We start from the raw sequence: 15,917 nt of genomic DNA on the forward strand, positions 1-15,917 counted from the left end.
TGAGGCGAATGCTGAAATCTGCCTTAGGGTATGACAAAAAGAAAATGGAACTTTCTGTGATTTTATGATTATTAGTTTGGGTTCTTGGGCAATAGATGGCCTGATAGATCCATGGTTTATCTATCCTGCATTGGTCTCATGCTGTGCATGCTTTGCTAAACTATTGCTGAGCTTCTGCAAAATTATCATCAAACAACACCTATCTGCTGCTTGGGGATCCTGTGTGCTCAGCAAATCAGTGGGTAGACTGTAGAACTTCATTAAGACCTAGGTCTTTGCAATGCTCTTGGTAGTTAATCACTGATAAGCAGAAATACAGCTGTGTAATTTCATAAAGGCCAGTTAGGCCTTTCAGAAATAACACCAGTAGTTATGCTGATAGATCAAGTGTGGGATCTCTGGATATAAAGCATTGCTGTTCATCACAGGGTATAAAAATTTATAGCTGGAGGGGTCCTGTTGTGGGAGGCTTTGCCTCTATGTTGAAGTGGGTTGGTCATAGCTAGAATTTGATTATCTGTATCGGCACGTTTCCTAAGTGAGGAAAGCTATTTGCATGTAACACAATAATGCCTCCCACCTGACATTTACAGCAGAGACCTTCAGAGGGAAGAAAAGAGAATTCTCCCAATTTTTACTACCCATTGTTCATGGTGCTATCTTTAGCTATAGGCTTGTCTTGTTAATTGATTGAATTATTTAAGGTGCTGATTTATTTAGTGAAGGCAAAATTAGTATTTTTGTCTCTGACAGCTGTAGGGCTTGGAAGAATAGTCAGGGTATTTTTCCTGATCATTCAGTGCATTACCTAAAAATGTGTTTCCTGTGTGCTAGGTAAAAACAGATGGAGAAATCCGATTTCTTTCTTTTGAAGTGCGTACTTCATAGTCACGAGAAACTTCTCTTTGCAGGCCTTTTGGGTCTTTCTCCCAACAGTGGTCTCCCCATAAAAGATCAGGATTTTGCTACAGCTCTGGATGAGCCTCATGAAGTTATTTAGGAAGGTGCATGTTCTATATGTTAAAGTGAGTCAGCCAGAACGCCAGTGTATGTACTTCGTGGATGTTTGCTCACTGTTTGTAGCACTTGTCTGCACTCACGGTGTGAGAAACTCTGACGTTGGCTCAGAAAGCCCTTCTGGGTTGGTTTGTGTGCTGCTGCTTCCCATGCAGTGCGGTGCCTCTGGCTGAGCAGCCCCCTCACTTCCCTCTCCCAGCCTGTCCCAGTAGAAATGTGTGAGTTGCCTTTCTCACCCCAGAGCCCTTTCCTCTCCAAAGCGTGCACAACCACGAGCTTCCCGGCAGCGTGTTGCACAGGCACCTCGTCGCTTGTAATTGATCCTTTCTTCCACAAGGAGCAACGCTGCTAAGTCCTTTAACTGGGGATTAATCTTTCTGTCTTTTACTCTTTGAGATGCTGCCAATCAACTATTATTTATAAAACAAGCTCTTGGGTGATGTTGACAGATCTCATAAGTCACTGCTCAGTTTCTGCCCTACCTTACTAAGACTACTGGCATAAATTCAAGTACGTTCAGCTACTCATTTCTAATTTGGTCAGCACAGAGCAATTTTATCCCCATATTACTGCCCATACTGGCACATCCAAGCAAGCCACCAATTGCCACTTCATTTACCCTGTACAGCTGTACAGATCAGAAACACAGGGCAGCAGTTATCCTGCTGTGATCTCCTGAGAGGTTATTCAGAAATGCTACTCTACCCTGCAGTGCTTAAAAACAGGAGCACTACTACGGAGATTCACCCTAGGAGAATGTACTCTTGGGGGGAGAAGGGGGGTCTGAATTTCAGAAATGAAAGCTGATCGTTTTGGGGATGCTAACAATGAGCTTTAGCAGAGTTTGTATGGAATGGCCTTTATAGCTCATTCCTTCCTTTGTCTCTGAAGCTATTGCAGTCTTTATGATAAAACCTTCACACCACAGTAGTCCCAAGAGCGACACAGAAGCAAGAAGAGGGACATGTATTATTTAGTCTGTTGTTTGCACTGTGCTTCAGTCAATCTCTCGATATGAAATGGATGGTCAGGGTTGTGTTAGTCACAAAGCAGTTCTGTTCTGATAAGCCTTGGCAATTTTGGGTGTTTACACAACAAATACTGGGTAAGTCACTTGAACTTCCAAAACTTTCTGAGGAACAAGCTCTCTTTGGGGTGTCCAATATTGTAGTTCATGCTTTAAGCTAAGTCCAATAGCTGGAAATACCTTCTCTTACTGTTTTGCAACATTTCTGGATCTGGTGTTATTCAAGCAATGCAGAAGTACAAAAAACCCACCACAAATATGGGAGAGGACTGTGAGGACTCTGCTAAATAAACTTTAAAATATTTTCAAAAAACCTCAAGCACCCCCTCTTTTATTTTGAATTCTGGGCATGTATTCAGATTAGTTTACTACTAAATATGCAGTTTCCACCTCCTATAGTGGACATGCAGAGCTGGTTAAAATCCAATCTCATTTAAATTTCATATTCTACCATTGAAAATGATTAAAAAAAATACTGCCAAAGACTTGAGACCTACAGTTACCAGTCATATGATGTCTAGGTCTATTTTGCTAACCATCCCCCATGCTTAGTTTGTTCCCCTGCAATAACCACTCGAAATTTACTGCCACCATTCACTTGGTTATTACGTAGAGACTCCTATTGTAGCTGATGAATACCTGTATTCTGTGCCACGTTATTTTCAAAGGCTTTCTTTTTCCTGTTGCGAGGTATGAGGCTGATCCTACAGATCCTACAGAGGTCTTGGCTGGACAGGGCAGCTGGAAGTTGCCTCATCCACCATCCAGCCTCCTCTTTGTAGCTGGAGGCTTGCTGCCATTGGAGAACAGGTCAGCCATGGCTTTGTATTTAGTTTTGAAAATCCCCAAAAACAGAGACATTACAAGCTCTGTGGATAACAGCACTGCCTTGTCCTGCCAGTGAGGAAGTTTTTCCTAGTGTCCAGCCTGAACCTATCAAGGCAATGTTTGTGAATGTTGTCATCCTTCGTTATTTTGCATGCCACTCTCAAAACCAGTTTGGCTTCATGGCCTTTAACCTCCTTACAAATAGTTGTACTAGATCATTCCTTCTTTAGTCTGATGGATCACCCCTTCTTTGAGGATGGAACAATCCCTGTTCTTCACCCTCTCCTCACAGGCCATGTGCCCTGAGCCCTGACCATCTCAGCAACTGGACCGTCTCCATTTTCTCCACATCCACCTTGATCTCACCCTTCTTCCCAGAAGTGGCTGAAGTACTGCAAGCGTGGCCTGATCAGTGCTGTCTGGAGTGGGATGATAACCTCCAGACCTGCTGGACATGCTTTTTTTAATGAGGTCATTTGCCTTACTTGTGACACAAGTGCAGTGTTGGTTTATATTAATCTGGCACCCAGGGAAACCCCAGGACCTTTTTGGCAGGGCTAATATCAGCCCATTTGGTTTCCTGCCCTTGCAGGGGCCTGGGGTTTTTCTTCCCTGAGTGCACAGCTTTGCACTTGGCTGTGTTGAACGCCATGATGTTGTTTGCTCAGTCCTCAAATTTATGGCCAGGTCCCTTTGTGTTGAAGCTCTGTCTTTTGTCACGTCAGAAACTTCTAATCTATTATCCTAGAGGATACAAAAAATTGCAGGCAAGTTTCTGCTCTGATTTATTCTTTCAGGGGAAATTTCTCTATCCATTAACTAGAGAGGGAACCATGGAAGACTTATTCCCTAAGCTATGGTTGGCTTTTCAGTGTCTTCAGGTTTAGTTTTCAGAAGTGAGAACAGTGGGAGATATGGAGAAAACTAGTATTGTGTTTTCTTTTCATCCTTCTGTGCAGTGCCAAGCCTGAATGGAACAAGAGTCTTTTTTTGTTTGCTGTGATGTTCTTCTGCTTTGTATCTGTTCTGCCTTCCAAATAGTGTTTCATCTTTAATGGTTATGGCACCCATTAAGCTGAGAACAGTCTTATGACTGAACCATCTCCACAGACTGTTAGCCTCATTATGGAACCTTAACTTAATGTTCAGACTGTCAGTGCATTAATAACTGATATAAATAACTGGTATAAAATGTTGGCTTGCCTTCCTGCCTATTCCCTTCTGTTAAGGTTCCATTATTTGTAAATAGAGCAACTCGTGGCCAGTTAGCCCATGGCGTGGTTTCCTTGTTAATCTTCCTGTTAACATCTGATACTCCCCAATTTTTCTTGTACTTTTATCAGACCTCCTTTTTATTTTATTTTAGACACTTTATTTTAGACACTTTATTTTTAGACAATAAGATCCCAATGGATATACTTCTGTGCATATTCTTTTATTTTAATTTTCATTTTCATAGTCTCTCGCAAGGATTATCTGTTCTCTGCTATTGACCATGCAGATATTTTTTTGGTGTATTTATCTTCTGCAGTGGTTTTAAACTTCTTTTTTCTCCAGTCAATTTGTAGACTACTAAAAATCTTTCAGTAGAAATGCAGGTCCCCATGTGATAACAGATGTCATGCACTAGTAGTGTGGTGGGTTTGTTTTTTTGCCTAATTGTTTTGAGTGGATCTCTTAGAAGTTCTTCACAAAAAGGTTTGCAGACCCCAAGGTGAAAACAACCATTCTGTTTTATCTGATGGGAAAATAGAAAAGGAGTAATCTTAGCCTGTATCTTGCAGTAGAGAAAGCAGCACAGGGTAAGTACAGGTAATATATATCTGGCTGGTATTGCCTACAAGCTTCACAGCAGAACACATATTTGACTCCCTTTGTTCACTAAAGGATAAAGGGCTGTTAAGCAAAACCTGTTCTTGAGAAACTACAAAGATCTTTCACTTTGGTAGACCTCTTGAACAAAAACTTACAACATGAAATCAACATGTTCAATCATTCTGTTCTATCTCAACCCAGACCTGGAGTAGGTAATAGGGACAGTATTTTAACAGGGCAAGAGGTGTACTATTGTTAAGGACAGCAGCAAAAAGGCACTGGGCTGATGAGTAACTGACTTGCTCTCTCTCAGCAGCAGCAATTTCTCTTTTCAGCCACCAGCCATCCTGGATGCAGCCATATGAAAAGCCCACTGCTGAGGGGGAGTGAGTGTGACATTCTCTTCTGTGGAACTCAGAGCTAAATTAGCACAGTCCTCCTCCCCCATTTCTTCCTTCATGGATTGCAGTGCTGGGGCTGTATTAATGAGGCACCGGCCCTGTGGAGTGTGTCTTTCTAGTGCCAAAGTTCAAGACTGGTAAAAATGTCTGAAAATGTTTAGTTTTCTGCAGGTTATAATTAAAAAAAAAAAAAAAGATTATTTCATTCATTTTTTTCTTTTCTTGGTCGTAGCATTAAAAATGACCCATTTTATATAAAGAGATGTTACGTGCTTGCAATTTCTTTGCCTTCCATGCTGTTTTAGCTGTGGATGAGTTTACCCACATCAGAGGACATCTCTGGCAGTGTTAATGGTACCTAGTTTTCATAGATTTGGTGGTTTGCTGTATTCCCAGAAAGTGAACTTACAGATAATAACCCTGAAAGTTTCTTACATTATTTCCCACTGTGAAATGAGGCCTTTGTAGGGAAAATGACCTGAAACAGTGGTTCACAAAGTGATCTCTGGATTGGTGGTGGTTGGAGGGCTGGGCAGCACTCTGCTCCTCAGCTAAAACAAGTGCCTGCTTCACACTGCTTTGTAAGGGAAGCCACCCTTGGTTTTATCAGTGTCTTCTCTTTCAACACCAAGATGCTTATTTTGTTTGGCACTAGGGCTAGGCAGTAAGCAGGAAAGTGCATGAAATGGATGCATGGACAATCATGGAAAAGTATGCCTGGAGAAAGTGCCTGTTCCTAACTGCCATGAGCTGCAGGTTGGCTGCTGCTTGAAGAATGAATAATTGCATTCCTTTCTAACTGACACACTTTAGAAGTGGTGTGGATATTCCCTTTTTTTAGTCAGTCACATGTCCTGATGCAGCAATGTGTTTTAGTTCTTTTTAAACTCAGATGATACTTTGAAATAAATGAAACTAACATGTGCTTCAACACTGTTCTTAATCATGAGTTCTTTCCAACGTCCAGGCATTTAAAAGTCCCTAACTCTAAAAAAAGTGATCATTGCAAGGATAATTTCATGCATTCGGAATTTCCGTGGGCATTCAGCTGACGTGCCTCATGATAGACACCCAAAACCCAGAGTGTGTGTGATATGGGCCGTGCAGGAGCTGAGAGCTGACCCCCAGCCCGGTGCCTTAGCCACCATCCCACCCCCAGCCACTGAAACTGGAGCGTGCACAGGGCAGGAAGCAGAAATCAGGGCTGGTTAACCAGGCTGGTGATTTCAGTGATGAAGCTGATAGAAGAGCAGCAGCAGAGAAGTGCACTGAGGGGAGCAATTTTAAGTACTTAATTACAGAGTGCCTGAAGAAGGCTGGGCGCTTTCTGGAGCACAGATCAAGTGCTTTCTCCTCTGATGGGATTAGGCCGCTCTGGCTACTTGTGTCAAGTCCCTTTCAGACATGCTTTGATTCCTCCCACTCCCCAGAGGACTGTAATTAAGAAGTTACTGCCTCCCAAGTGTGGAATTATGTTCTCTGAAACCCAATAACCAGCCCTGAGTGTAAAGCATTCCCTGCTTCCTGCAGGAGCGTTCTTCTGACAAGTAGGTACCTCAGCTTTGGTAAACTGCAGAGGATGTTTTGTCCCCAGACAATGAGTTGAGTGTGAAGTGTTAGGGGATCAAAAAGGAGACATGAAGTAGGTAACACAAATAAGGGTGTAAGTATGCTTGACGATTATTTTTTAAATAGAAGCTTATGTGAAACTCTGAGTATTTGTTGTTTGCCAGAAAAGAGCAAAGATAGACTTCCAAGGACTGCAAGTTTGGGTTTTGGTGTTTGGCAAGAGTCTTTGTGCTGTTGACAAAAATAAAATTCAAGGAGTTATTACCTCTTAAAGCCTTTTATTTACACTAGCCAAACACCCAGTTATGTGTCGCAACTTTAAGCTTCTGTGAAGGCAAAGCTCACATTGTGAAAATAGTATATGTGAGGCAGAAATATAATCTGATAGAAAACTGGTTTTGAGCAGTAATCTTGAGTATTTCACCACACCAGTCAGTGTTACTGTCACATCTGACAAATATTTACGTTTCCCTTGCTAAAGGCACTCCAGCAATAGAAAGAAGCAATTCCTAGGCACCATGTCCCAGCACAGTGAGAATTTGGAGCCAAACCCTCCTTGTTGCCGGGCACGCTGCGCTCTGGGTGGGCATGGAGACTGCTTCTGTTCCTCCCTCACTGCACCAGCCTTCAGGCTTCCAACAGTGCTTCCCTTGTTTAGACTAAAGAACTTGATCTCTTTGATATTTCTTCTTAGTCCACATTTTCTAGTTATTTGAATTTTTTCCTTGTTCCTTTCTGGGTGCTTTTTAGTATGTCCCTGACCCTGCTAAAGCAGTCAAAAATGAACAAAGTGGTCTGGGGTGATGTTTTATGCATTACACTATAATATTTTAGGTTTTTTTTTCTCCTCTCCAATAGCACGGCATTGTTGACTCATGTCCAGCTTGTGATCCCTTAAATCCTTCTCTGCAGAGTCCCTCACAGCCCTGCTTTACACAGGTGATTATTCCTAACTCAATGTAGTGCTTTGAAATTCACTCTGGACAATGAATGGCTCTCTCTTTTTAAATGGGCTGTTCCTCCAGTTTGCCCAGAGATGTTCTGGGTTTAGGGCTGAGTTGTCAGGGCTGTGCCACAATCAAGAACACATTTTACAATTGTCTGTTCTTGAACCGTTGTTCTAGAAAAGGACTTGCAGCTCAGGAGATATTGACACCTTCAGGAAGGGTTAAAAATGAAAAAAACCCAACAAATGAAACTTCTAGGGAAAAAAATGAGTATATAGTTTTAAAAGTCAGGTTCAGTGCCTAGTGTCTTTAAATAGTACCTTTTTTCAGTTCTACAAGTCATGGCAAGTTTCAAATAAGTTAAATATAAACAATTAGGCTGGTTCTACACCAGGGATTAAAGGTAATGCATTGAGGAAAAAACCAAAGGGTAAACTGTGCAAAAAGTTAAGGAAGCACTTTGTTTAGTAGATGATTCTACTAAATTAAAATATAATTAATTTTACTAAATTCTGACTTAATGGCCATCATTATCAAACATACAATAGAACCTTCAATTTCTTCACTTCCAAAATTACTTTTGGAATCATTCCCTCTCTCTGCCAGCCATTGTCACGTCTAAGCTATGAAGTCACTAGTAACAACGAACCTGGAAATATGTAGAAGTACTGCAGTTATTCCAGATGCTTTGAGCAGGGAAAAGTGATGCATGCATAATATTCTAGATTAGTTATTTCTTCAAAATGTGTCCCAAGCATTGTTAGAAGCCCTGGGAGCAATACATGAAAATAACAGCATTATCTGGGTTACAGACTACTCCCTTCCAAACATAAGATAAACTTTAACATGAGTCTATAAACCTTTTTTTGGGGGGGGGTATCCCTTCAGTTCTGTTTCCTGTAGCACTAGTTAATTCTTGTGTTCAAAAGGAATGGATGAACAGAGTATTCTACTTCTGAATGTGCATGTTTCTGAATAGAACAGGGAGCACTACAATATTTGTAGTAGTCTGGCTGTTCTTTAGTTAATTATAAACATCTGGTCAAACTGGCATCCCTATTATTGTACATGCAACAGAATATAGTATCTTCCTTCTGCATCCTGTTCATTTGCATAGGGATTTCTATTTCCTGCAGAATATATCTGTTAGTGTTGATAACAGCTCCTTTTAGCTTGACTGTCCCTGTATGGATGAAAAGAATCTAGATTTGCACGGCAGAAGGTAAAAAATTCTAATTTAGGCAAATATTTTTAAGTGTTGTTGAATATACTGAAAAACCATCCCACACTTAAAATGACAAATGCCTGTATAGGACATATCAGCACTCTGTTGTCACATTGCAATATGTTGTATGACATTATTGGATCTCCAGGTCTGCTAAAGAAGAGTGAAAAGGGAAACAGAATTACTGCTTCATACCTTAGAGAGGAAAGTAATCATCATGAAATTCATTCAGGTGCCGATGCCTAAATCTATCCACATATTTTCCACTCTGTGATTTTTGACTTCCTGTAGCTTTGCAAAAAACCAAACCAAAAGAGAGTTGTCATGCTGATTTTGTGCCTTAGGATGAATTGGTAAAGAAAGGGAAAGGAAAATAAAGACCTCAGGATTAGACACTTGCCTCTGGATCTTAAAATGAGTTTTAGTCCTCTCTCTGTTCTAGTATCAGTTATGAACTCTCTGAGGTCATTTAAGTGAGGGTCTTGTCCCTCTGTGTGATCTCTGGTTCTTGACTTGAGAGCCCATCTCTGAATTACAGAAGTGATAAGATGATGTGAAAAGCTGATATCCGGAAGGTGTAGAGCAAAAACAAAGGGCTGTGCACTGCTAACACCTAAGGCCACTGCCCGTGGGGGTTGGGGCAGAGGCCTTCACTGGATTTTGGAAAAAAATCTATGGTGATGAACACCACTTAAAAACACCATGAGCACTTCTAACTCGCTGTGGGGTAAAAGTAATACCTTCCCAAATATGTCTAAAAATGTTGCTTATGTAACCTTTGTGTTTTTACAATCTGATCATTTTTTCCTTTAGAATTTTCACTCTGGGTGTTTGCAGTTATTTATTTTATATTTCTGGGCAAGAGAAACCTACTTTACTCAATGTCAGAGAATAAATTAAGTCATCCTTCAGTGTGTCACTTTTCATCTGGAGATCATTCTCAAGATATTTTTAATGACTTTGCATCTAGAAATATCAGTCTGATAATTTGTCTAAACTCCTTGAATACCATCTCTTACTGTTACACTTATTTAAGGAAACTTATGGTTTAAATTTTGGCTGCACTCTATGTAAAATGTGTTTCTTAAAAGTCTTGCTATCGTTTATATGTATAAATATTAATACATATCATTTTATGACCTTTACTGTTATCTTATTTAGAATCCTGGAAAAATCTGAAAAAAAAAATTGATTCAGAAAGAATACATTTTATTTTTATTTAACTAGCAGGATAATATTTTAAAATTATAGGAATTAATCTGAGATATACAATTTTCCTATTTAATGCTGTCTTACCCACAGGCCTGATGAATGGCTGCTTGACTTTGCTACCATTAGCTATGAGATGCAGGGGAGAGGACTTCCTCCAGACCTACTCTTGTTTCTTTCCTAAATTTTGATCCCAGTGTGTAAAAGCAACCTCCATTTCTCCTCTAGGAGAGCTAGAAAAGGCTGTGGGATATTGTGAACTGTTATGCCTCATGAATCCTCTGCTGTCAGGTTTCACTCAAGCTCTCTTCCCTCTTTCCCTCATTTTCCTGAGGAGATGCTGCCCTTGCACTCTGACTGTGTTGCCTTTTTGCCTCCTGTTTTATTATCCACACTGTTCATGGGCTAAATTTTTCTCTTTTAGAGAACAAGCCAATTTCTAGCATGACAAACCTGAACACCAAAGCCTAGAGGTTTTATGCCTGAGCCTGCTGCAAAGCAGGAGTAATCACACAGGGCAGCACCACATCTGTCTCCCTCCAAGAACATCCTTTGTATCTTCAAATTCTGACATGCCATATCACAGCCATGTAATTCAAGGGTTTATGGTGTGAAAATATTACTCCATCAGGTTAGGACATGGGTTTTCATCTTTTTAGCTTTTACATGAAAAAACCCCAACCATGTGATAAGAATTATATACAATAACTATGTTTTGGTGCCACAAGGGCTGCCAACCTGAGGGAGCATCTCTGAGAGGTGATTATAGGCTCAAATCAAATATTGCTTCAGCTGTGGGTCATGGCTGCAGCATTTCCCACTATATAAAACTGGCAAATGGACTGGCCCAGCAGGTGCTGTGTCTGGCTCTGGAAGCACACTGGAGATTGGTCTGGGGCTCAAACTTGGGGTTGGCTTCCTTTGCTGACCATGAAACTGAGTAAAATGAGTTGCTGTGACGAATCGTGCCTTCCTAGAGAATTGTCTCATTCCAGCTGCTGTCCTCTGAGCACACTCATACTGACAGTCTTTACCTCTGTTCTTGGCTCTTGCAAATGAAGGGATGATAAGAACTAAAGGGCAGAAAATTGTCCCAATGCCTATGGATAAGTGTACAAATGCAGTGCCGGCAGCACTTCTTCCTGGAAGTTCTCTGGTCTACCTCATTTTCTCCTGACATTTCAGGAACATCCTGGCCATGCAGCAATTTTCCATGAATTTCTTTCCAAAAAATTAGTTATTGTTAAATTATGTTTGCTCCAGGGGGTGCCAGGTCTGAGCAGCCTCATACCATCTACACCACCTGGTTAGGTGGCTGGGCTTCTTTTTGCTGGTGTGCTGCACAGAGACAGTTTCTATGTGGCTTCAGGTGCCTGTTCTACAATTTTAATGTTTTCCTTTTCTGAATGAAGACTAAATGCTACATGTACATGTGTCTCCTGTGTAGAAAATGGCATATGCCTCTGTATATAGGAATATCTTAAACTGGAATGGGAAGTCCTGGTTTCCCTTAAGTAGCTTTCATGTTAATTTGCACTTTGGCCTCTAGTGACTATTTTTAACTGAGGTACTACACCTCCAAACCCTTTGGCTTCTTACATGCTGCTGAACATTGGCTTGACTGGTGCATTTGGTTTTGTAAAGGAGTTACCACAGAGCAAGCAAGGTCAAAACTGTCACTGCTTTAAATGAAAAGTAGGATTTCAAATAGATGGGGAGATTAACTTTGCCCTTTGAAAAGCAACTCTGTTTTTCAGGAATAAAATTCACCTCTGTAACTGCAAGAAGAAAATAATTATCACCAAGTTACTGATAAGAGCACTTCTGAAATGTGCATGCATTGGGACTGAGATGTTTAAAGTGTGCTTGAAATTTATCTTAATTATGGATCTAAGCTTGTAAGATGGTGAAAAATAGTATTTCTATTTAGTAGGAGTGGGTGGTGTTACCTATTAACATAAGTTTGAATTCACACAGTAACATTTAAAGTCTATTTATAAGTGAAAGACTAACAAACAGATGAGTGAATATAGGTCAGAGAGGGGAGTTAAAGAGAATGGGAATAATAACACCTCTGGCTACATGGGCTGATGAGGCACCACTGCTGCCAGGGAAAAAGGATCAGAAAAATAGCTTGGTGTCTAAGTAAACTGTGGCTGCTTGCAGCAGAACAAAATACCAAACATTCTGACTGAGCTTTACAGCCCTGCAGACTGCCTGAGGAGCTTTGTGTTTCATCCCAGAGGCAGACATAGAGTGCTTATTATTCAAATACCCACCACTTATCCCTGATAATGCTCTCAAGGCATACCTGACTGAACTGTAAAAAACCCAATCTGGTCAAGTGCTGGTTTAATATGCACAGGCACTGGCTCACAAACCACTGTGGATTGTTTTCATGAGCTACAATTTCACTGTCAAGATTGAATTAAGAAATATATCAGAGCCTTTGGAATAAACGGGGTGGTCAGGGGTGTTGAGCAAGTGGACTGTGGGACATGGCAGGGGCTTAAAAATTTGTGCACTGACCAAGTTGTCTTCCCAAAAGTGAAAAGGGACAGGATTGCTTAAAAAAGCCACCAAACCGTCCACCTTACCTATAATGCACATGGTGGTTTTACATCATCCTCATCACTGTGAGCCACATTATGTAGCTGGGATTTGATTGTATTAACCTACATATTGCAGTCTTGAAAATCCTGGGAAAAGGACACATTTTATGGCACTATAAAGTCATCATTTTTCTGCTACTGTATGAAGATTATTACATTCCCTGAAAATACACGACAGATTTAATCTGAAATAGCATGGTTTTTTTTTTTTTTCTGTACAAGCAAGCTGTCTGGCAGGCAGCAGGAGATAAAGAGAATGTTTATTATTAAATTCTGGTGACTTATAGCAATATTTTTATAAATGCATATACACAGAAGCACTAAAAAAACCCCACAACCAAAAAATATTAAAGCTGACATGATGACTTTAAATCAAGTTCGGAAATAGTGAAGCCTGATGGGCAGCTAGACATCATTCCCAAATACAAACTAATATAAATTAAGGAATGTTTTTACTCTAAACCTCATGTGTTAAACCTAATCAGTATTTACTGTATTATCTCTGAATAGAATAAGGACAGTGCATTATCTGTTTCAGTAATGCAAAGTTAATTTTAGCTGTCAGAAGGTTGGAGTCAAAGACCTATAAAAGAATATATTTCCTGAGTAAAATCTAAAGGGAGATTTTAATTTGTTTCTGTTCCATTGCTTCTGAATAAATTGTTTTGAAGCAGATAATGAATTCATGTAAGTGCTAGTCTTCTGTTCTGGTCCTAAATTTTCTAAAAGCATTCTTAAGAAAGCTCCTTTTTCTCACTTCTAAAGTATAACCAAATACATTGGGTTTTTTTTCAGTGTTAAAATGCTTTTGTGAGGGCAGTTCAAGCAAGAGTTTTCAAAGTTCAAATTACCTTAAATAAAATTTATACAGTTGTGACAGAGTTGTTCAAAATTTTAAATATGTGTTTTACGTATAATTTTCAGGGCTGTAACTATATTGGCTGTTCCCAGATGCTCATCACTGGGGAGGAGAATCCTAAACTTGGAGAAAGTTTATGAATTTTAATTTCCACTAGCAAAATGATTATTTAAAGGTAAGAATTTAGAACTGTTGAGAGATGAAATGTGCAAGCAAAAGCCTCTCCTGTATTTTTTCAGCTCACTATAATGCATATTCAGCTGCTGAGGCCCAAAGTTGCAAATTTGTCTTTTAGCTATGCAAGATAAATTACAGAGAACTTTCAGTGGAAACAAGGAAGGTACCTGCAAGCACGTTTTTAATAGCAACACACACGCCCTACTACCAAATTCATGAGATCCTGACTATGCAATTATTAAAACTGCATCACTGATTGCCACAGGATGCTGAAACAGCCAACAATAAAAACAGATTGAAAACAGATCACAGCATTCTCATGGATGAGGATCCACTACTGTTATTTAACATAATCTCCATCCCAGGAACTCCTAAGCTATTTTGAGCAGGACTATTCCAGTGTGGCTGTATTTAGGAGGTATCACAAAGTGCATGTTTTTTGGGCCTTAGTGAAAAATGCCTGTGTAGTGACACGGATGATCTTATTGGTTTATAGCAGTGAATTATAAAGAACTCAACAGGGACAATGTTCTATTTAGTGCTGCGGGATTCTTGCATGCAAGCTGGAAAGCTTTTGCTGGATGGTTCATTGACTGAAAGAATTCCCCTAGCCCTGGAGAACCAGGCTGAAAAGTTTTCTTTTTCCTCATTGATTAGTTCTTGAAACAAACAAATGGTGTGGCTTGGGATGGTGTAAAACTGAACTCAGCAGACTTGTCTTAATGGGGGAAATGAAAAGCAAAGTGGCTGTTGGGGACTCAAAAGTGTCACCTGTGATTGTAATTGCAGAACTGTGACAAAGCAGCAGCTTCCTATTTAGTGATGGATTCTGGGCCCTGATGAGCCAGAGGGCTCAGTGACTTCCCTCCATCGGCACAATGGTTTGTTTCACTTGCTGCTGCTGTAAGCTCTGCCTTTCTTCAGCTGAGAATAAATGAGGGCTGTGCTGTACCAGCGCTTGTAGCACACTGAGCTATAAAAGCTGTCACTAAACGCAAGTCTTTTGGTGTGTGAGTCTCATGAGGAAATGGGAGGGAGATAAAAGATTTGGCAAGTTAGCCCAGCACTTCAAAGTACAAAAAGCTTCAAGTTAGTTCGACTTGCTTAGGTTTTCCTCTATATGCCTTATTTTTTCCTAGCTAGATCCTAGGATAAGCTCAGGAACACAGACACTTCCCTGGGTTCCACAAAATTATGACTTTCTGTAGGATAACCTGTTAAATTTTGCCACTACCTCCTTCTGCCACTGGAGTATATAAGACAGCAAGAAATGTTCTTTCAATATTCTTCAGATTAGAAGGCTGATGTGTTTGAAACAGGCATGAGTATCCTCTGTGCTTCTGCTGTGCTGCACCCTCTGTTTGCAACACGAGTGACCATAGTCCAGCCACGCAGAACTGGCAGCAGCAGCAAAGGCCCCAGACCCCCAAACACAAACTCTCACTTTACCTTGCTCTCCTCTTGCAGAAAAAATGTGGAGGCAACAGGGTTCCTTCAGATCCATGCAAAGTTTGGTTTGTTCGGTTGTGGTTTTTCTTCCCCCTCTCTGCTTTCCAATAAGGACAGAAGCTGGTGAAGGCACAAAGCTGCCATTCTTGATGGAAAAGTTATTAAAAGCTGCAACCACAGCTTGCAGTCCCAGAGAGGGCTCTGCTGGCCCACCTGCTTTTTTTAGACCAAAGTGAGGTTGTTTTTGAAGAGTTGTGAGCCATCCTGGTTAACCTGCTTTGAGTCAATCCCTAGGGACAGCTGGCTACAGGAACATACGTGTGTTATGTATAGAATAAAACGGCTGCCTGTGGAAACATTCTTAGGGCTGCAAGATCACAACTGAAGGTGCATTTGAAGGGCAGCAGATAAAAACTAATAAATCCCTACCTATGTAGGCTTCAATTGCCTGGCATAACTTCAGCTTCCAGAGGGCTTTAGTTAAATTGTTACAATTTGTCTGGCTAAGAAAGACCACAAGCGTTTTCAAAACTACTTTTCCCCAAGACTTCACTTTGCCTATTCATACTGAAAGCACTCTAGCAAATGGACCACTTATTATTGTATTTTTGTTCAGTACAAGATGGGTTTCAAGGCACTCTTACAGTAGCACAGTTATGAGCAAATAACCACTCCAGGGTAATTCTATACAGACCTTCATATCCCCATTTTTGTACCTCAGATACATTCGCAGCTTTCTCAGTGCATCAATTAATTAAGCTAATCTGAGCCTATTTATGGCA

The 15,917-nt window shown here is 40.5% G+C and overlaps 1 protein-coding gene and 1 long non-coding RNA gene across 3 annotated transcripts in view; one reads left to right on the forward strand and one right to left on the reverse strand.

Moving 5' to 3' along the window:
• The window catches only part of HTR1F (5-hydroxytryptamine receptor 1F), a 105,364-nt gene that overhangs the window by 32,353 nt on the left and 57,094 nt on the right, over positions 1–15,917 (reverse strand). The window lies entirely within an intron of this gene.
• LOC125322016 overlaps positions 13,581–15,917 on the forward strand; it is a 66,406-nt gene continuing 64,069 nt past the window's right edge. Inside the window, exon 1 of the long non-coding RNA XR_007201803.1 lies at positions 13,581–13,684. This is a non-coding gene — a long non-coding RNA (uncharacterized LOC125322016). The remainder of the gene's footprint in view (positions 13,685–15,917) is intronic.

This window comes from Corvus hawaiiensis, chromosome 2, assembly GCF_020740725.1.
Source record: "Corvus hawaiiensis isolate bCorHaw1 chromosome 2, bCorHaw1.pri.cur, whole genome shotgun sequence".
Classification (NCBI taxonomy): domain Eukaryota; kingdom Metazoa; phylum Chordata; class Aves; order Passeriformes; family Corvidae; genus Corvus; species Corvus hawaiiensis.